This window comes from Felis catus, chromosome B1 (assembly GCF_018350175.1).
Source record: "Felis catus isolate Fca126 chromosome B1, F.catus_Fca126_mat1.0, whole genome shotgun sequence".
Classification (NCBI taxonomy): Eukaryota; Metazoa; Chordata; class Mammalia; order Carnivora; family Felidae; genus Felis; species Felis catus.
The window spans coordinates 93484209-93508296 of NC_058371.1; positions in this window are offsets into that span (position 1 = coordinate 93484209).

Sequence of the window (24088 nt, forward strand, 5' to 3'; positions counted from 1 at the left end):
AAAACACAAAAGAAAGAACTTCATAAAGATGATTATTCACTGACTTGTACACTTAAAATGACAAATGAGGTAATAAAAATGTGAAAAAAAATGTTTACCAGTGTTTGGGAATGACAAGTACACACACACACAAAATAATGCTTGATGAGAATTATACAATGGAATCTTCCAGGAGAATAATATTTTCACACTGAAGTAGTACTGGACTATTATCCAGGTCAGAATGCTAGATCTGAGCCTTTCGGCTGGCACTCTCTGTTTTTTAGTACTTATATCTAGGTCATTGTCACAGACTATGAGTCTGGAGTTCTCTTTTCCAACAAGAGAGTGTATGCAGAATTGAATACAAGAGAGGTTAATGTTCTGGAGGAGATAAGAGCCATGAACAGGGGTTTTGTCTCTTTATTTATTGAGCTCACAAGATATTACCCATGTGGTGAAAGTGAAGAAAACGAGATCTTACACATGTGGTAAATTTGAAGAAAATACTCAGACAGTAATCATTAAATTGTATGTGTAAGAAACAAAGGGTCTGTGGGGCAAGTGGAGTTTGTGATAAAGATGCATTGGCATCAGATGGAAAGTAATTTTACTCATGACCCCATTACAATATCTCACTACCTAGTCTTGGGCGTTTTCACCCCGTGGTGGCGGCTCTCTGCCCTAAGTTTTTTTTTCTAACCCATTTATGTAAGTAGAACCTATTTCCCCACAGGTCATGTTTCATCAATTCATATAGATGATAGATAGATGATAGATAGATAGATAGATAGATAAGATAATAGATGACAGATAGGTGAAGGTGTGTGTTTGTGTGTTTGTGTGTGTGCATGTGTGTGCTGATGTGTTTATGTCTCTCTCACAATTTAGCAATCAATTCTTCCACTATTCAAGAATTAGTCATTTTATTCAAGGAAGGGTTACCAGGCTTCCTAAGTAATACAAATTAAAAAAAAAAAAAAAAAAAAAAAAAACGAAAGAAACATTTGGAATAAAGAACATTCTTTAAAGAAAATAAATGTGGATGTGAAAACGGCTAACCACACTATCCATAATTACAGAGAAATAAGAAGGCTGCATAAGTCTTGATAGAGAATTCTTTAAGCTAGAAATACAAAACAAAGGAATGTTTCCATCAGTGCTGGAATAACCACTGAATAATTTACAGCTGCTTTTCTTTAGGGAAGCAAGTAATTATTTTCTAACCTATCAGCATAGATTATCAAGTTTGTGCATTTGTATAAAATTACTTTATTGTATTTATTATCATAATTTGTGATTTTATTTTTTGCTATTCAAGAACTTTGTTATGATTTAAATGGCTTGCACGAGGTCGTTCTTTGGAGACTTTGGATTTCTAGTAAAAAATCTTTTCTGAATTCTTAACGTGAGTTCTTCACAATGTACTTTAAAAATATAGTTTACTAATTCTATACTTGTAAAGCCAAATATTAAATATTTCTTTTTACCTTTACATACTTTATAAAATTTTCTCAGAAAAAATGCAATAACATTTTGGTTAATTTTAATATATATTTAGGCAAGCCATTTTAAAATTCTATTTTAAAGAGAGATTTCTGTTCCCATTAAGTTGATTTTAAATAAAGTCACAGGAACTTATTCAGTAAAGATCATGATTACAGGATAAAATTATTTAAAGTATCATTTGATAATGTTCTTTTTCTCTGGAAGACTAACATTTAGGAATCATTTCATGAAATCACATACTACCTTTTACTTTTGTAATGTAGGAAATGAGTCTTTCTGTATCACAAAATATGTGTTCTAATTTTACTAGGTTCAGAGTAAAAGCTTTGAAGGCAATGGCTTCTCCATTTGATGAATAAAAATCATATAAATAATTGATTTGTATATGCAATTCAGAAACAGTTTTATCTAAGAGTGTGTATGCATTTTATTCTGATTTCATGAGTTCCAGAGTCCAATGATTCTGATCGCTGAATTTGGACTGAACTCTTAATCTGAAGTCTTTTGAATTCCTAATGAATTTCACAGTACCATTATCATCAATCAAAGCTATTTTCTTTTATTGTTATTCATGTTTGAGTCATCATAAAATCACAGTGATCTGGCAAAGTAGGTAATATGAAACGCATGATGATTGAAAGCCAAAAAGTTTGAATCACTAGTTTGTATAAGGTATATGATACCCTCAGTTATGTTTCTTAAGCATTTATCATTTTAAAATTTAGAAAATGTATTCGATCAGTTGCATAGCTCACTGATCCAAAGTGTTGAACCAAATAATATATCACACTGAAGACAGAATAAAATATAACAAAATGTCAAGATCCTTTTATAATTTTTTTAGTCACAAATTTTGCTTGTCTTTGGCTCTTACCTTTCTTGTTACAAAACAGATATAATATAAACTGAAAAAATACATTCTGTCATACATAATACAAATATTCTTCCAATCAGGAAGATCTTAAATGGCCCAAACAGTTCCTCTATAGTCTCAAGTCTAAGATTTTCCTCATAAGTTTCTAGACACATGGAGAATAATGTAATCTTCTCATTATGTAGATAAAAATAATCAGCCACTATTTTCCTAAGTGTTTTAGCTGGAAAATTATTTAATTGTATATTTATACTTTTATCAAAGAAATTGTTTTGGAAAAATATATTTGAGGATAATTATTATTATATTATATGCTATTGTAGGTATTTCTTAGGTACAGCACAAATCTCAAGAATATAGAAAGCAGAGACTTCTCATTTTACTTGAGTAAACTTTCAAAAATTATTTTCATGGAGCATCTTTCTAAATATATGTTCTGTGATGGCACAGAGTTAGATGAGGCTTTGGCAAAATATATTCTAAAACAAAAGCATCTAAAGGAAAACAAAATGCCCTTATGCTTACTTTCCATTTATAGATGTTTCTTTGAAAACATTACTATCCCTCTTCTATTTGCTTTGCTCTAGAGACAGAATCATAAATGTTAAACCATGTTTGACTACACAAACACAGCATTGCATGAGTGGGTATCCCATGGTGCTCTTTTATTTCTCACAGAGGCAAACCCTAATTCAGTGTTCTGAACAATTCTATTTGGAATGAGAAACTCATCTATAGAACCCAGAACCTTGGGATCTTGGCCTTTTGTAATCCTTTAAATCCCAACAGAACGGAAGCAGAGATGAAGTTGTTAGCCTCTACAAACCAGAGTTAATATTTGAGTTACTGGTATGTGATTACCTGCTGTGCCAATTACAGAACCTGGTTAATTCTGCATTTCATTACTCACAGCAGTGTTAGGCATATTTAAGTTGTGTCAGTTCAACAGGCCTGGCATATCTAATAGAAATTGAAGGAACTAGCAGTATAAAAGAAAAAAAAAAGTGATGTTTGCAGATAACGTCATTGATATAAAATTTAAACATTGCATTTGAGATTGTATCAGTGGTGACTCATTTCTTATTATGCTTGCTTTTTTGCTTAGATTTTCACAGTGTTGAATGAATAATCAAATTTAAGTAGTTTTCATTTGTTGTAGGAATATGCCCATGCAGGATAGATCCTCATACCTTTCTTTCCAGCAATATACAATTTTAAACTGGTAGTATATACCCTGAACTCAGCAAAACAATCAAAGACAAAGTGTAGTCTGATGTGGAATTCAAGGAAGGATTAGAGAGGATAATGAAAGCGTATATGTTGAATTATTACAAAATGTTGATGAATGCACTTCTCTTAGGTCAAATACTCCCTGTATGCACTTCAGCCCATTTCACCTGGCCTCCTCAGGGATAATATTCTAGGAATTATTATTTCCTTTAATTTTTGCATTATTAATCATCACATCTATTTTTATCATGCATAGAGAGTAAAATTATTATAAGTCCATTATTAAGTTATAATTAAGCTTCTCAACCCACATTCTGCAATTGCTACAACCTCATTATCCTTTTCCTCTTTACAACAAAACTGTTCCAACTATTTATATTCTCTATATCTAATTCTTCTCCTCTTTTTTATCTTCTACATCTGCCAATTTGTTGTTGATTATCATCACCTACTGAGTCTTCTCTTGTCCTTCCATCAATGATCCCATTGATACTTTACTCTGATCCAATGGCTGCTTGGTTCTCCTCTAACTTCACCTATCTGCAAGCATTACCAGAGAAGATCACTCTTTGCTCCCTGAGATACTTTCTCTTACTACCTTCCACAGAATACATTTTTCTGGGTTTGGCTTTACATCACACTCCCAATCTCTACTTCCGGTTCTTCCAGCCTTTCCAAGCAGTGGAGGGCTTCAGAACTCAATTTTCACACCTCTTATCTACCATTTACTCTGTAAATGTTCTAATCCGTCTTATGGATTTTGAATACTAAAATACACTGACAACAAATTAATGCCTCCAATGAAATTTTCTTCTGAACTCCAGGTTAGTATATTTGCAGTTTAAATTCCCTGTTAATAATTGTAAAGTCTGTATCGTATCTGAATCCAGTTCTGATTTTTTTTGTTTCATTTTTTTGTGTCATTTTTTTGTTTATATTTTTTCTTTACTTTTAGAATTTCTTATATTTTTTTGAAAGCTGGACATGATAATTTGGAACTGAGACAAATAGCTCTTCAATATGAGGCCTTATATGATTCCTGGCTAGTGGTTGGCAGTGTTTAATATTTGTTGTAGCTTTAAGTGCCAAGGCTTCAATTTCCTCTACTGTTCTTCTTCTGTTTTCTTCCTCCATGCTGTATTTTGACTTTCCTAAGACTCTTCCTTAAGTAGAATCTATCTATATTTTGCAGCTCATTGAGCTGGAGTCCACTGTGAGTATACTGGATACTGGAGTCCTAATGATGTGGTAACAAGGTGTCAAGGGCAAAAAGCATTCTAGCCCTATGATTACATGTCAGTCTTTTAATAAGCCTGTGTATCTGGTCTGTGACCTTCATAAGGGTTCCTTATCCTCATCCACATATTTATTTATTTATTTTTCCTTATCCACATTTTAAGTGATACAAGAAGTATAGAATGAGATGGCAGGATGTAAATATCCTTCTCCCAGGTAGAATGGAGTTCTCTCTCTCTCTCTCTCTCTCTCTCTCTCTCTCTCTCTCTCTATATATATATATATATATATGTATGTATGTATCTATTGAGCATACATAATATATGATATACATATATGTATATATATTATATTTTTTTAGGAAGAGAGAGAGAGAGAGAGCACAAGTGGGAGAAGGGCAGAAACACAAGGAGACACAGAACCATTCAGGATTTGAGCTGTCAGCACAGAGCCCGTCACGGGGCTTGAATACATGAACTGTGAGATCATGACCTGAGCTGAAGTCAGACATTTAACCCACTGAGCCACCCAGGTGTCCCTGGAATGGAGGTCTTCTAAAGTCTTTTCTTGCCAGAGCATAAGCATTCATTATGGAGAAAGAAGTGGGCATATTGCACAATGGTATTTTTATCCCTCTGCCAGTGCCACAAAGGGTTCTTTCTTGGGTATTATGAGAATTTGTTAGGATTCCTGAAAATAGAGCATCAAATTCTCGAGAAGCCTGCTGTAAGACTGTGACCAGAGGAATTTCTCCTTCTTACTCCAGATAACTCAGCTTTCAGCCATTCATCAAATTACCATTGAAGTGCTCCTGTTAGTTAACGGCTGCAGCAGCATTTACTGCAGCAAAGGAGACCTTGGCTGTGACCCGCTGGATTACATGTCTCTCCAGATGTGGGGGGAGAGGTTAGCCCTCTGACCTCAGTTCTCTGATGAGTCCAAAAGAAGTCATTGATTTTCAGTTTGTTCAGCTTTTTTTTTTTTGCATTTTCTTTTTTTAATTTGTCTAGCTTTTACTTAATATAAGGACAAGAGTGATGACTTCCAAGCTCTTTATGTTTTGGAGCTGAAACTGGAAAGTCCTATATCAATAATTTATTCAATAAGTCCACTTAAATTAACTTCTCAAAACCAACTGTACAAAAACTAAGCCTGATCTTTGCCCACCACCATTCAACTTGCTTTTTTCTTATGCCTTTCCCACATCCTGAAATGGCGACTCCATCCTTATGTATGCTCTGACCCTAAGTGTTAGTAACATTTTTGTTTATCCTTATCTATCACAACTCATATATATTCTGTGAGGAAACCCAGTTGACTTTGTCACTTTTGTTACCAGTTCCACCACCACTACCTTAGTCCAAACATCAATATGATAACATGAGTCATTGCAAGAACCTTGTAATTGGCCTCCTTACAACCATCCTCCTCCATGTACTCTCCATTGTTAAAACATTAGCAGTAGATACTCTTCAAGGATGAGAACAATCTTGTCATTCACATTTTCACCATTCTTAAATTTACTCTATCACTGTGAATAAAATACAAACCCCAGTATTAGGTAAATCTCTCTCCACTACCTTTGCCCGCCCTACCATTGCTGCACTCAGTTCCAACCATAATGTCTTCTGTAATGTCCTTGGAATACACCCATGAACACTCCTTCAGGGCTTTTCATGTATCCTTCTACATGATGTAATGGTCTACATTATCTCAAGTGCTTGTATTACTGGCTTCCACAGTGTGTTCAAATTATACCTTCTCCATGATGCATCCCTTGACCAGTGCTTTTAAAGCAAACTGCAACTCAGGTTTATCTTCCTTCACAGCACCTATTCATGGTCCTTGATGATATGTGTTTTTCTGCATATGTGAATTTCTGTGTGTGTTTCTACCAGAAGAATACAAGATCCCTGAAAGCAAGTGCATTTATCTACTTTGTAAACAAATGCATCACCAGAGCCTTGAAAACTGACTGAGATAAAATAGGTAATTAATATATATTTATTGAATAAATGACTAAATTTTAGTCCATTGAAATGAGAATATGCTGGCTATATTCTATATTTCCTGAATATAAAGAGCATAGAGACCCAGTTATATTTATAGATATTTTTATACCTAAAACTTATAGTTAGTTGTTGTGGTTAAATTTAGTGTGAAAATTTGACCTTATTATGGGCTATTAAAGGAGTGAGAATAGAATAATGATAAATGAAGCTTAAATGGGATGAAAGCATCACTTATTGTTTTCCTCTAATTCCTTTTTTATCTGGAACATATTTTTAATACTAAACATTTTGGCAAGTGGCCCTGCTTGATGTAGCTACAATTTTCATGTACTGTGCTGATTGTGTTCTAACCCGAATAAATATGTTTATGTTAAAAGATACGCACTTTCTGAAAAATGTACAAATGTTCTGCTTTAAATATGACCTGAAAATAGTGGATGCTTGCTTTTCAACTATATATTTTTTTCTATTTAATTATTTCTTAGGGCACCTGGGTGGCTTAGTCAGTTAAGTGTCTGACTTTGGTTCAGGTCACGATCTTGCAAAGTTCGTGAGTTCAAGCCCCCTGTTGGGCTCTGTGCTGACAGCTCAGAGACTGAAGCCTGTTTCAGATTTTGTGTCTCCCTCTCTCTCTACCCCTCTCTCACTCACTCTTTCTCTTTCTCTCTCTCTCTCAAAAATAAAGATTATTTCTTACAATTACATAAGCAGCTCCTCACATCCAGAGAGTTTATGCTGAGGCATTTGAGCGAGTACTTATCTTAAATCTCAAACTACTTAGTAATTAAAACTTTTCTAAGAACCTGCGTTTTTAATATAGAATCACTTCTAAATTAAATTATAATCAATTAATCATTTCTCTAATAGTAATGATCATTTTTTAATAATGTTTCTTTTCCTAATTTTCATAATCATGTTATAAGTAGCACAAAATGTCACAGCTGGTTAGCAGTTTGGGAGTGACATAGAGCTCACTTCTGTTCCTTCCAGCTAATAGAAATTGTCAAAGAATGACAACACATTAGTTTAGCTCTTACCTATGCCTATAGTGTTTCCTAGGAAATATGGAGTAGTGCTTCTTTTTCCAATCAAGAAAAGAAGACCCTTAAAGAAAATGAAGTCCACAAAACATGGAGTAGTAAAAGGAATTCAAGCTATCATTCAAGGTTGACTTAAGTAAAAACTTACTTGTATAATAACTAGCAGTGGAGTTGGAACAGTTGCATGAACACTTTCAAATATTTCCTTCTTTAAAAATGACAAGATATTGCACTGCTTACCACCTTACCCTGAGCCTATGTAGAAACACATTCTACATTCAATGTCAGCATTCCCATCTGGAAAAGGCATTATTTTTATTTCTATGTAAGTGTCTGCGTAGGAAAAGAGAAGCTGATAATTTTCCCACGAAAGAAACTGGTATCATTAGAATTTAAATAGGAAAATTTAAAAAGATAAACTGATATCTTCTTTCTGGAAATAATTAAAGTTCTATATGCAGTTTCCAGGAAGAATAATGCAAGGTAAACAAATCACCTGTTTTGAAATGAAAACTTGATAAAGTCCCATTCAATTTATTGGCATGTGGATCTTATTGGTATAAATATTGGCTAAAATTAACAACTCAGGAAACCACAGATGTTGATGAAAATCTGGAGAAAGAGACACTGTATTGCACTGTTGGTTGGAATGCAAACTGGTGCAGCCACTCCGAAAACAGTGTGTAATTTCCTCAAAAAATTAAAAATAGAACTACTCTACAACCCAGCAATTGCACTACTAGGTTTTTATCCAGAGGATACAAAACTGCTGATTCGAAGGGGCACATGTACCTCACTGTTTATAGCAGCGATATCAACAATAGTCAGATTATGCAAAGAACTTAAATGTACATCAACTGATGAGCAGATTAAAAAGATGTGGTATAGACACACACATGCACACACACACACACACACACACACACACACACAATGGCATACTACTCAGTGATGAAAAAGAATGAAATCTTGCCATTTGAAACAATGTTGCTGGAACTGGAGGGTATTATGCTAAGCAAAATATGTCAGACAGCTGAAGACAGATATCACATTTTATTCGTATGTGGAACTTGATAAACTTAACATATGAACATAGGGGAAAGGAAGGAAAAATAGGATAAAAACAGAGAGAGAAGCAAATCATAAGAGACTCTTAAATACAAAGAACAAACTGCGGGTTGTTAAATGGGTGGGTTAAATGGGTGATGGGCATTAAGGAAGGCACTTGTTGGGATGAGCACTGGGTGTCATATGTAAGTGATGAATCATGGGGTTCTTCTGCTGAAGCGAAGACTAAACTGTATGTTAATTAACTTAAGAATGAATAAATAAATAATAAATAACTCAAGTATTTTTAAGAAATTATCTTTTTATGCACTTTTAAATGTTTACTTATTTTGAGAGAGAGAGATAGAGTGTGAGCAGGGGCAGTCAGAGAGACAAGGAAAGAGAATCCCGATAGACTCTGCACTGATGGCAGAGCTGGAACCCATGAACCATGAGATTATGACCTGAGTTGAAATCCAGAGTCAGATGCTTGACCTGCTGAACCACTGAGGAGCCCCATCTACTTAAGCATTTTTTAAAAATTACTGATAAATGACCATATAAGAACTGAAAAGTCCTTAAACTGCATGTGAGAAATTGAAAGTAAACAATTGGATACAATTTATTTTATAATTCTGTGTTTTTGAATTCTGATACTCATGTCATATTCTGCCTTTATGATAGAAGTTATAGTCATTTAAAATAAGCTGTGTTGGGGCGCCTGGGTGGCGCAGTTGGTTAAGCGTCCGACTTCAGCCAGGTCACGATCTCGCGGTCCGTGAGTTCGAGCCCCGCGTGGGGCTCTGGGCTGATGGCTCGGAACCTGGAGCCTGTTTCCGATTCTGTGTCTCCCTCTCTCTCTGCCCCTCCCCCGTTCATGCTCTGTCTCTCTCTGTCCCAAAAATAAATAAACCTTGAAAAAAAAATAAGCTGTGTTATTAATCAACAATTTAAAGATATTCCACTTTATATTAATTTTCATAAATGAAACAAAGTATTGATTATACTTACAAATAATATATTTCAATAAGGTTTATGTATCCAATAACATCAAATTGCTCCTTTCAATTATTAATTGAATTCAGCAGACACTTTATATACTTACTGGTTAATGTGTTATACGGAAAGTTACTGAAAATTTAAATACTTCTTTTTTCCCTGAAGGAGCTTAAAATCTAGTTATTGGGTCAGACAGAATAACCATGGAGCCACCAATTTTTTTGTGTGTAGTACCAAAGTACTTCGCCTTTGTCCTTAACATATTTCTCCAAATTGTGAAAGTCAGAGTCAATAAAAAGATGTATTAAATAATTATCCTACTTAGCGGCTCAACAAACTTCCAGAAAGACCTGAAGTATTCCTAAAGGTATACCAGTAAGCTATACTAGTGTTGGGGTTGGCCAGCCACCACCCCCGCCCCCAAAAGGAGCATATTTCCTTTGTTTTAAAATGGAAGTATAGTTGGCACACAGTGTTATATTAGTTTCAGGCATACAACATAGTGGTTCCATATGTTTATACGTTATGCTAAACTGACCACAAGTGTACATGGCATCTATGACCATACAATGCTATTACAATACCACAAACTGTATTCTCTATGTTCTACCTTCTATTCCCATGACTTACTCTTTCCATAACTGGAATCCTGTGTCTCCCACTCCTTTTCACTCATTTTGCCTTCCCCATTCCCCTTCCCCTTCCACGGGCAACGATCAGTTTGTTCCAGATGGGCATATTTCTGAATCAAGAGCTGAAAGCTACATGTATAAAGTTCTGTATTCATACAAATAAAGTTATCTGAATAGAGTTTTGTCAAAAATGATTCAGATGACTTGTATCAAAACAATTCAATTCACCACATGACTAAGCCAACAGGGTACTTTCCATGCTCCAGAACGCCTGGGCTCAATCCAGTAAAGCATCCAAGTTTTGATTTTAGCTCAGGTCACAATCTCGTGGTTCATGAGTTTGAGCACTGCCTCGGGCTCTGCGCTGATAGCACAGAGCCTGTTTGGGATTCTTTCTCTCTCTGCCTACCTCCACCCAACCCCCATTCTCTTCTCTCTCAATATAAATAAGTAACCATTTAAAAATAAATAAATAAATAGCACTTGATAATAAATTTGGATCACTAAAAGAAATCTTGGGAGATTTTTCAAAGGGCAATTTGGGTCTATTTTCTTAATATTCACCTGAGATTTTATATTCTGTCTTCTTAAATAATGAACTATTCAATTTTATGTTGAAATTCACATCCAGAAAGAAAAATATACTCTAATGAATTATAGAAAGTGTTAGAACAAATTGTAGCTCTACAACCTTTGTTTGGAATATGCTGATTTGTGTGTAATTAAGATTTTAAGCATTATATTCCATTAGTGTAGTTTCTTGGATACAATTGTACTTGTGATAACTTTACAGCATTTAGTTATTACCTGGACAGAAGACCTACACACTTTTTTTATGTAATAAGTCTGAGATGAATTGGTGTTAGTGCTGATTAAAAAAATTGTATTGGTATATAAAATGAAGGCCTACGACTCTTCAAAATTACGCTACAGGCATAATCCTGAATAACAAAACTCTAACAGCTGGGAGAGAAAAAAAAAAGGTTTTTTCCTGCTAAACATATTCTTGGAAACGTGCCATAATGAGGACTATACCAAAATTACCTTTGGAAAATATGAATATGATCTTAAAATTCTCCACGCAGTTTTATAATGCTGCCTTTCTAGCCCCAATCTGAAACATGGAATTATTTTGTAATTGGAGCGTCAGAAAAATCTTTCTCAAGTGTGGACTGCTGCAACCTGGGATCTGAGAAATTGGCCTCCAGGTTGTAGATTGTTGGCTTTGCACCTCTGATGGTCCAGTCTGTGGTCATCTTCTGGAATCCCTTCCATCCAGGGCAAAAGATGCTTTGAGCCCCTCCCCCCACCTCACCTGTGGCTTCAGGACATTCCAAGTATGCAGATGGGTCTGTGTGGCAGGGTATCAGTGCCTGATTCTCATTTATGCCACCTTCAAATTGCTGGAACTCTCTGAACCCTTCAGAACGGAACACTCCAGAGCCTAAAATGGTGTTTGAGGTCACAGAACTTCTTCAGTGGGTGCGGCACAGCCTTCATTTTACAGAGGAAAGAACTAAGGCTTAATGGAGTTAATACAACCTGAGCCAGATTTTGGATTCTCTGCTCGGTCTTTGGCCAACACTTGCGTGGTCAGTTTTAGACCATCCCCCCTCCCTCCCCAAAGTAGGTGTTTGAGTAAACAATCCTATAAAATGACCATGGTCACTTTATATTAAAAAAAAAAAAATTCCACTTGCAGAATTTTTAATGTCACTCAAACTTTATTACAAAAATATTCTATAATTCTAAGTAAATGCTGGAAACACAGATGATTCTATGCTTAAATGCGTTGGCAGAAACACTAAATGTGTACTTCATTACATTTAACAAAATTTCAATTTTAGGAATTTGTTCCGACATTCTTTAAATTGATACTCAGACTTATATTGTATATCCAATAAAATTAAATAGCCAGAGGGAGAACTTACAGTAACATATTTTAGGAATTTGATAAATCTATATCATTTTAGCAATAAAGTAAGTGACAAAGACATCCATTGTAAATGTCATGTCTCTTGTGGTAAAACCATTGCTTATTTTTTTGCTTGCTAAAATATTTGTGCTTCCCAATATGGATAATTTAATATCTCACTGAAAAAGTAGTTATAATCTGGCATACCATTGTGTACTGAGATAATAAAAGAACACTTTCAAAGAAATTTTTGAAGGAGATAATTATACTGTTGAGAGAGGATTATAACATTTCAAACTGTGAACTCTTCAGGTTCTGTATATAAAGATGCCAATCCCCATGACTTCCTCTTTTTATATCATGTGCTAGAGATTATTTTCTCTTTTAACATAATACCTAGATAGAAGCCACTTGATGCTAATGCTAAAAGGAACACATTCTGTCATTGCTGAAAGCTTATCTGAGCTCCCTAAGTCCTAGTGCTTCAACTGATGTCAAATCTCAGATGTGACGTGTTTCATTGACCACAGTATGGCTTAAAGAGCAGTTGTGAAATGTTGTTTATTAGGTATATGTGTAGCTGGAATAAATACATAGCACGATAGCTTGATCATAAACTATTGCGACTGAAATTTTTGACATCCAGAGGCAAAGGGAGAAGATTGTGTTTTGAAGAAGAACGAGATTTTCAAATTGCAGCTTTTTCGCAGACTTAACATCTCCAGTGGCTGTTTCATGCCATCTCCTAAACTTACATTGTACAGTTGTATGAGTCCAAGTTGTAGAATTTAAGGCCAAATGGATATAAGGTTGAAAAATTAAATACCTAGTGAAAACTTAATTTTGTCACATTAATTGAGTTTAAGGATTATTTTTATGGAGTGAAGGCAAATAAAATATCAGGTCAATCCCTTTTTGTTTTTACAAATAACTGACTAACTGAAATAAATTATTTGGGCTTTTGGAGAATTTTTTTACTCTGGGTAGAGTCTACATGAGGTAAAATGAAATGATTTTTTTTTTAATTTAATGTTCATTTGTTTTTAAGAGAGAGAGAGAAAGAGAGACACAGAGTGTGAGCGGGGGAGGGGCAGAGAGAGAGGGAGACACAGAATCAGAAGCAGGCTCCAGGCTCTGAACTGTCAGCACAGAGCCCGATGCCAGTCTTGAACTCACAAACAATGAGATCATGGCTTGAGCCAAAGTCGGAAGCCCAACTGACTGAGCCACCCAGGTGCCCCAAAATGAAATTACTTTTAAGACACTTTAGAAATAAGGGTTTTGCCTCTTGGGGCAGTTCTACAAACTTTGAACACAGAAACATATCTTAGATAATAATGGCAATAATTTAATACTATAATTTCAATAGTAAGATTATTTGTACCGTGTGTATATAGTGAAACATCATAATTCATCACTCATAGTCTCTTTATTTCCTTTATTAAAAAACTTATCACTTCTTAATAATTAGTTAGACTTTTAATTATCTCTCTACCCTCATAGACCACAACATTTTTAAAAATAATAAATATGTTTGTCTTGTTCATGCTTTAATTTTTGAAACCCAGCAGAATACCTAATACAGAGTACGGACCCAATACATATTTCTTGACTGGCACACCACTGAGTGTTAAATGCAGCTCCTTCTAAAATAATTAACTTTTAAATTAATAGGAAAATATACAAATTATTTTAAAAGACTTTAAAAGACTTTAAAATTAAAGTGCTGTTAGGAAAAATCATTTATTTGCGATACATCAACAAAGTAAAGTGGAACATTAAGAATGATCCGAGCAGTGAACTTATTCAAAAATCTAATTATTTAAAAAGTAAATAACTTAGGACCTAATTTCTAGATCAATGTTTATCTTTTAATAACAAGATTTTAAACAAATTTAAAAATCATGGTACAGAACATAATTATGATTTTTAAAGCATTCATTAATATCATATATACAGGTAACATTATTGTTTTTATTATTTTTTCAATGGTATGTTGTTTTTCACTAATTCTTTAATATATTTTGATGTATTTTTTTTCTTATTAAATAGGCACTAATTTTCTTCTTGCGTATAGAGTATCATCTATATTCTTAAGTTATTTTCACAAAACTGACAATAGAATTGAAATAAATTGGTCAAAATAACAATTTCTAATAGAACATTAGTATGTTAGTTATCTACTGGCTTATCTCTGTCATTACTAACAGTGTTCTTTGGGAATTTATTCTTTGTTTTGGGAAGCAAAAGCAACCTTAAAATATGCAATGAAGTTTGGAAGGAAAAATAACCTAGTATTTTTATTTAAAAATCTGTGTACTATTTTACTATTGACCATAAGTGCACCGACTTCTGTTGTAGTTTATGCTTTTCCTTGAAAATTTTTCTCAAATATAATTTGAATCTTGGTAATTTTATTATTTTTTCTTCTCTATTCATTCCAAGTTTTACTATATTCAATTGTAAGTTATTTCTATTCTAACCTTCTTATTGTTAGTTTAAAGGAAATTTGTCAACTAGTAAGTCTATTGGCATTAAAATGTTTTCTAAAGAATTTTTATTTGAGAATAGTTGATACGCAACTAATAGTACATTAGTTTCAGATATACAACATAACTATTCAACAAGTTTATACATTATGCAATGCTCACCACAAATGTAGCTACCATTTGTCACTATACAATGCTATTACAATATCATTGACTATAATCCTTATGCATTGACTTTTATTCTGATAACTTATTCAGTCCGTAACTGGAAGTCTGTATCTTTAACTTCTCTTCATTCACTTGCCCATCCCCCCACCCCACCCCAATCCCCTCTGGCAGCCATTAGTTTGTTCTCTGTATTTATAGGTCTGATTCCATTCTTTATTTGTTTCTCTGCTTATTCTTTTTTTTTTTTTAGATCCCATAAAGAAGCCTCATACACTGTTAGTGGGAATGTAAATTGGTGCAGGCAGTGTGGAAAACAGTATGGAGGTTCCTCAAACAATTAAAAATATAATTGCCATATAATCCAATAATTCCAGTACTGGGTATTTATCCACAGAAAATGAAAACACTAATTTGAAAAGATATATGCATCCCTATATTTATTGCAACATTATTTATAATAGCCAAGATGTAGAAACCTTGTGCTCATTAATAGACAAATAGAAAAGGAAGATGTGGCATTGAAATATTTCTAACTCAATAATTAAAGAAACAAAAACAGAAGAGCATACATTATTGATAATACTCTTAATAAATGTTTGTTTAGTATTTTATGCAATTATTTATATAGAAATATCTCTCAAATACATGATAGCTTTAGAAATATGTGTTGATTCATGTTTATTCATCAAAAATTATGAACCTACAACAGGAAAGGTATTGGGCTAGGTCAAATATTTATATTGGTGTAATATCAATACTAGGTTGGATAGGGAATTCTTATAGTGTCATGCATTCAATATTCAATAGTCACTAATTATTTATTGAACCCCTATGAAATGTTTAGGTAGTTAAGGACACAGTAGTAAATATGACATGATATCACTAACTTCATGATGCTTGCATGTGTGAAGTGCTTCAAGGAATTAACAAGCAGAATAAAGAAATTATAAAGGATGGTGAAAGTGGTTACTTTAGATATGGCAGTCAGAGAAGGCATTTGAGCAGAGATCTAAAACTGATAGAGAAGTATGCAACTGGTAAAATGGTAAACTAGGTGAAGATCCATCTTACAGTTAGAAGACTTAACAAGTACAAAGACCTGATTCTTATTAGCAAAACAACATTATGGTTACTATTTAAAAGAGTGCATTACTAATATTAATATTAGGTGGTACACATCAATACAATTTTTTAACCTCAACAAAAATTAAGTTTCTTGATCCTTTTATATGCACCTCTGCTTCTTAACCATTTTTGATTAAATAGATTCTTTTAAAAATCCTTTTTTTTTTAACAGTCAGTTAAGGATCCCGCTCTTGATTTCAGCTCAGGTCATTATCTCATGGTTCATGAGAGGGAGCCCTGCATTGGGCTCCGTGCTGACGAAGTAGAACCTGCTTAGGATTCTCCCTCTCTCTGTCTCTCTCTCTCTCTCCTTCTCTCTCAGAAATAAATAAATAAACATTAAAAAACTTTAAAAATCCTTTTTATATGTATGATCTCTCCTCTGTAAAATCTCATGTGTTCAAGTATGCATTAGTCTTCTTATAGTATCTAGAAGATGTAGTCAGAATGCTAACTGTAAGCCAAGGTCCCCAGGTTAGAAACTCCTCTTGTACAACTGAAGGGAAAAAAATGTTGAAAGATTGGATTTGTTGCTTAAAAATATTTCATTTAAAAATTTATACATGATAAAAATGCTATTCACATAATCTAAAGGAAAACAGTTATTTTATTTTTCAGAGATCTTCAAATATTCTTGTATTTCATTAATACTATCAACTGTATTCTTTTACTCATGAACTTTTATGTACAGACTTTTGTGATATGCAAAGAAAAATGCAACATCAAAGACAAGTGAAGTTTCTCAATAAGAAGTTTATATGCATCTTTAGTGTTTTACATTAGACATTATTATATTTCAGTGTGTTTAGCCTCAAATTTTCTAGGAAAGCTTTTTTTTTCCCCAAATGGATTCACAATCCCATGGCATGAACTTATAAAATATCAATAGAACAAAGTTCTTAAAGATCTATCATCCCACAGATCTTCCTTTCACAAATATGCAAATTTTACTGATTACCAGATTTACATCCTTCTGTTAGCTTGTAAATGAGTCCAGAGGGAAATATCTCAAAGCAATATCTTTTAGAGTTTCCCATTATTCTTTTATCATGCACAAGAACCTAATTAATTAGATGCATGTTAATGTGTATTATATTTAATGCAGTATTCACTTCTTGATATACACAGACATCCAGGAAATGTTTGCAGACCATTTTTTATCACACCATTCCTCCTGAGTAGACTGATGGATAGGTAGCTCGATTGTCTGGAGAGGTTTTCACATATTTACCCAACACTTTGAATACATTACTTGTTCCAAGCATTGTGCTAAATATTGGGAAAATCAGACAAAAATAAAATAATACATAGTTCACAAACACTTTGGAAATCACTGCATATTTGTGAGGTAATATAACAGCTAAAAGGTGACTACATAAGGAATCATAGAAATGACAAAAATAGGCACAATGGTATATGAAACCTCTAGCTTCAGTTTGGCAAAGCATGTTGTAATTACAGGGACTGCACTTGGAGTGCTAGATAAAAGGCCATTTTTTGCCCGACCTAACTGAATGGTTCTTCCACTGGGCATGTGAGCCTCAATCTCTTCATATCTTCTACCTACCAGGGAATTTGGAATCAGGTTTATAATCCAAATAGTTAAATATTGTATATAATAGCTATTATATAATGTCCCATTAACCCTTATCCGAATGTTTTTCTAAAGAAGTGAAGAGGCATTAAATAATTTCCTAAAACGGCGGCAGTCTCTAAACTCTTTAGAGGTGGCTCATTTGGGCTCACATTTCTGAGACCAATTATAGGAATAAAGAGGATCTTCTTACTTTCATATTTGGAAAGAGAATATTATGGGTATAAAAGGATGGGATCAAATGTAATATTCATATGAGGAAGTTGAGTTCTAACTTGTTTTTTTTCTTTAGTAAAGATATTTCCTTTCATAGAAAAAGAAGTTGAGACTATCTAACAGAAGAAGAGGGACATAGACACTTAAGTTAATCTTGGTTGTAACACAAATTGGGGATAAATTAAATAGGGAAATGAAAAGTTTAAATCAGTATTTTTTGGTCACCACCAAAAAGTGCTCACTATTAAATAGCCCAATTATTATGATGGTGAAGAAGGGTTGAGTATATTGTAGGTTAGAGCAACTAAGGAGAAGGAGATACAGAAATATAAGACTTTCCTAATCAAGCCAAAAATATCCTAATTAAGGATAATGGGAGGATATTCTTAAGACACAGGGAGCAGCCCAGACTATTATTATCCTCTTGAGTTTCATATTTTTTGAGACCACTTGCTGTTTCTGCTATTGTCACATTTGTCACTCGGGAGTATATTGTAAGTTTTACACTACAACAGAGTTGTGTAGTTGCAACAGAGACCATATGTAACACCCACAAAACAGAAAAATATTTGTCATCCGTCTCGTTACAGAAAAAGTTTTCTGATATCTGTACTAAGCAGTGCCATTGGTGACACCCTGAAAATGAAACAGTCACTGAATTTACCTCAAAGGCAAGACCCACAGTTTATAGGTTCACAATATGTCAGTGTCTTAACATTTCTGTAGGAGATGGTCAGCATTTATACAGTAATAGGTGTTCACTCTTTCACAAAATTGCATTGAAAATGAATTTTTATCTCTATTACGTACAGCATTTTCAATTACAGTCACAATGGTAGTATTTGGATATCTAGTTACACATTTTCCAAATTGTTCAGCAAAATTATGAACTGTATATTAAAATCAGACATACAATCCAACTAGTTGTATGTTGTATACAATATCCCTTATGAGATTAATGCGCAATTAACCTGATCAAACCATAGATATGGAAAAGTATGACTCTAAATTGTCATCAAATGAGAAGAAATCCATCAAATTAATTCAAGACTTATTTTGAAAAACAGAAAATGTCACCTGTACTATGTGATAATATTAATATTTCATTCATACCTACGAGTTTTCATTTTTCTACAACAAACTGTTTAAGTGGTGTCCTCATTGTTCCCATAATATTTTAGGTTACAAAGATAATATTGCTTTCATTGAGAAGTTAATTTGAATATATGCATTAGTTTCCTAAATTGTGTTCCTACTTTCTCTTTGAGTGTTTATCTAACTACTGTAATATTAGTAAAAAAATGACTTTCAAACAAGACATACAAGTATTTAGCCTTCATCATGCTTCTGTATCTTTCTCTCTGACATCTCTGAAGTCAAAAATAATCAATGTCCTTATGTTAAATTGGATCATTCCTTCTTGAAAATTTTTTTCCGATCATAAGTCTGAGCTCCACTCTCAAGCAGTATCTGATGATACGACTGTACCATACAGTGACTTCTCTGGACATTACAAAGTTTAATGGTTGCATGAATACAGATGGTGAAATAGTAAATTTTAAGAGGAGACAGAATTGTACAGATGGACAGATGCACAGACTGATAAGTAGATAGGTAAACAGGCATGTAAGTAGAGATAGATATAGATATGAAGAGATAAGTAAAGATAGATGATAGAGAGATAGAGATATAGAACCACTTAACAACCTAATTGGATAATATATTATATAGACATAAGCATATATGCTACAAAATATATACTCATAAATGTGTTAAAATTGTATATGTTAATGTATATTTTTAAATTCTAAAATATTATGTATACATGCATATACATAACAAATGCAGACAAACATATACACATGTATACCTATACACATATATACATTTCTATGTCCAATTTAATTTTAATTATATTCTTCTGAGCCAACTTTAATTACTAAAATGTTCCCTCACTGACACTAAGATGAGGTATATTATTTGAAATTAAATAAAATAAACAAATAATGTAGGATTGTTAATCTGTGTGCCAAGCCTTTACAGAGAAAGGCTGTGAAGAGAATAATAATAATAATAATAATGAGAATAATAATAATCACTCTGTCTTATTCTTGTCCTATGAAGAAATCCCTGACAGTAGGAGCGTTTGGCCTCTGTTTTTGATTCACTTCCATTTAATTCCGCATATATAAAGCAAATAATCCTGGAAAAATGCTTTCATTTTTAAATAGGTTTGTCAACAGTGTATAGAGTACTATATTAGGCATATAAAAATAAAAATAGAACTATACTGTAAGTAGCAATTTATTTGTATGTGTATCACAATAGTTTATACCTGCAATATTTACTCATTTGTGCTGAAATAAGATTGTGTATAAAAATTTGAACTGTAGTAGATGAGAAAAAAGGGGAAAAACACAATTAGTTGCAAAATCTTCTTGTTATACTACTGGGGGGAAATGCCTCAATTAATGCTATCAGAAATACAATTCCAAGTTGTCAGTGAATTACAAGGAGGAGCATCCATGGATCTGGTACATTTTTGTTTTTCAAGCTTTAATTTAAATTCTGGCTAGTAAACATGCAGTGCAATGTCAGTTTCAGGTATAGAATCCAGTGATTCATCATTTACAACACCCAGGGCTCATCACAAATGCCCTTCTACCTCAGGCTTTCTGATAATAGTCAGTATGAATGATTTAAGAAAAAAAAAATCATAAAGGCAATTCATGACCTATCTATAAAAGTTATTTTGGCTACTTAGCAAGTCTCTTCTATTCTTCAGAATCTCATATATTTATTGTTTTTAATCATTTACTAAGTGATTCTCAAAAGATAGAAGGTTTTTAGAACTGGGGTGAGTGGGTGTCTTAGGCCATCTGTGTTTGCTAATTGACTTTACCCAGGGAAAAGCAAACTTTCTTGTATGTAATGACAGGTGATAGTTTTACAATTTGGAGCATGGCACCTTTCTAAATTAGGCTCCTGTCCCCTGTCACAGAGACCATGAGATAGGAGCATTATCTTCCTTGAAGATGACATTTCCGTGAGATGGTTCCTAGGTCGTTCAGAAAGACATTGCTGGGTTGTGAAAACTTGCAAGAGGCTTTTAAAAAGCTTTACGTCCCAAAGAATCAAAGTTTTCTCAATAAATGCTCTAAGAAAAGGCAGTCACGGGCCTCAAGTCAGGAAGAAGCATGTCTAAATTTTAGTAAAGCAGAGAGGAATTTTAAGATGCTCTTCATCAATAACTATGGCGTTTATTATATGGGCTTGGAAATAGAATCTAACCAGCTGCTTTCCTCCAACTCTTTTCCTCAATTTTCCATGTTTATATGGCAACTTAATAATATGTTTGTTGATGGAATCATGTTTAACTTAGAACATGAAGATAAATGTGAATGGCCAAACTATATGATGACACAAACTGACCATTCTTCTGCTAGTATAATAATGAAAAGCCTTTTAATGCCTGTTTTTGTTACTAAATGACCCCTTGTCATTGCAAAAAAATAGCAAATTCTAGGGTAGTGGTTATTGAGCAGTGATTAAAGCACATAATTCTGGCATTTTCTGGAATTATCGGGTTTATTAGGACTAATTATACACAGAAATGTCACCGAGACAAAGTGAGTTTTAAAAGACTGATATGTTGTGCCTCCCAAAAAATCAGAATTCGCCCAATAAATTTTAGTAAATTCTCTTATTTAGTAATTCTTTTACTTAGTAATAATTAGTTATAAATAATAAGTGGAGAGGTAGCTTTCAACTCAACAACTTCTCAGAAAACTTTATTCATGATATTTATTATTACACTGTTTTGATAATATGTTTGGAAAATTTAGAATTTATATTTTAATATATTTATTATATTTTATATTTTTCAAAATTTAGAATACAATTAACTAAGATAAGTGATATCTAGCATAATACATTGTTGAATACAAATTTAACTTACATGTTATAGTCCCTAAACAATGCCTAATTGATGTGTTATAATGTGAAAAAAACCACTAACTTCATGAATAATCTTATAATTGCTAGAAAAGTGATTCACAGGGTCATACCTGTCATTCTTCCTTCCCTGAGAGCACTTCCTTCAAACCTCTAAGATTCTCCTTAATAACATCTCAAAATGTGCCGATGCTATAAGGTCAAATCTCAGCATTGCCCTTGATTCATTAATAAATCAAAATCATTCCAAGTAAGAGAGACAAAATATCTTAATGATTTATTACCTCAATGAAATTTAGATCAATGGACAAATGGGAAAAGGACAGGGAAATATTTTTTAAGAGAAGTAGAACACTTAAACATTATACTGATTTTGAATATATTGTATGAATTAATCATTTTATGCATATTATATGAAAGCATATTCCACTTACTGGAATTTTAGTCCTCAGATATCTGTTATTTGAAAACTACTACATGAGCCTACTACTTGGTGCCCTATATTGAAAAAGCCAACATGTTTGCATGTTTTAGAGTTTTCTCTGAGGGGCTGCGGCAAAATCATGTTGGAAAGGAGTTGGCAATCCATCATATAGTTAAACATGTATTTACTATTCAATCCAGGCATTCTACATTTAGATATTCACACAAGAGAATGAAACCATATGTCCACACAAAGATTTCCATCTAAATATTTATAACAGTTTTATTTATAATGGACAAAATCTGAAAAATATCCTGATGGGCACCAATGGAAAAATTAATTGTGGTTCATCTAGGCAATGGGACACTATATAGCAATGAAAAGAAATAAACCACTGATATGTGGAACATTATGGAAGCATCTCCAAAGCATTATGCTAGGTGAAAACATCAAGACAAATATGGCTACATACATTATCTGTTACACATAGTTTCTGTTGAGTGGAATCTAGGGGCGGTGGGGGGAAACTAACAGTAATGGAAAGTAGATTAATGGTTGCCATATGGGAAGGGGATTGAGTTCAAAGTGACACAAAGCAATAGTTTGGATGATAGAAGATTTGTATTTTCACTGTCCTGTTGTAATCAATATAGATCCTGAGTATAGGTTCTCTTTCCCTGGCTTCAGTGCCTAGTCTGATACCTTTGTCCTTTGACTCACAAGATATCTAATTTATCATTCTGAGAGTCTATATAACTTCTCCTTGGATCAAGGAACACTATTTAAAACATCCTGGGATAAACGGTACTTGCCCCACTATGCAGAAGTCACCCAGAAGCTCAAAGTTTGACAAAATGTTGAAACAGTCTTTTTAAGGTACAGATAAAGCAACAATACACAGAGCAAATTAGGCTCTGTCCTTCCAGACAAGATACATATTTTGAAACAAGGACTATTATATAGCTGTAACCTTAATAGCTAAAACACCGAATCCATGGTTCTGCCACTTAAAATCGAAAAATTTGGTACAAACCACCAACACTGGCCAACTGGAAATAATAATAATGGAACTCATTAATATGTACTACACAAGTATAAATTAATAATAATGTAAAATGCTTACATTAAAGAGGCAGTTGATAGGTACTTTAGAAAATTAAATCTTATCATATATTTAAACAACAGTGTGTGTGTGTGTGTGTATGTATAATTTTTTTTTTTTTTTAATTAAGGCCGCCGGCAACATGCAGTGTCTCCGAGTCTTGGAGACTTGACTGCCCTGCTTTCTCCTACAAATGGTGCTTGAGAGTTTGTCTGAAGGTTCTAGCAGGGGAGCACAGCTACTCCTATACCCTCGACCAAAGAAGGTCCTCTTCCACCTACAGCACAGCTTCACAGCTTTGGGAGGGATGCACGTGGGGCAGGGAGGGAGGAAGGGAAATGCGCCTCACCAGCCAGGTCAGCCGAATCAACCCTGACGATCAATGGCGAGACAGGTGTAGCAGCCAGATTACCCTCATGCCCAAAGACAGTAATTCTTTAGACATTGCTAACCACCTTCCTCTCACACCTCTTCCATTTTAATAGGTGTCTTAAGCTCTTCCAGAACATTTTTCCCTTTGGTTTGCTAGTCATAAAGTATTCC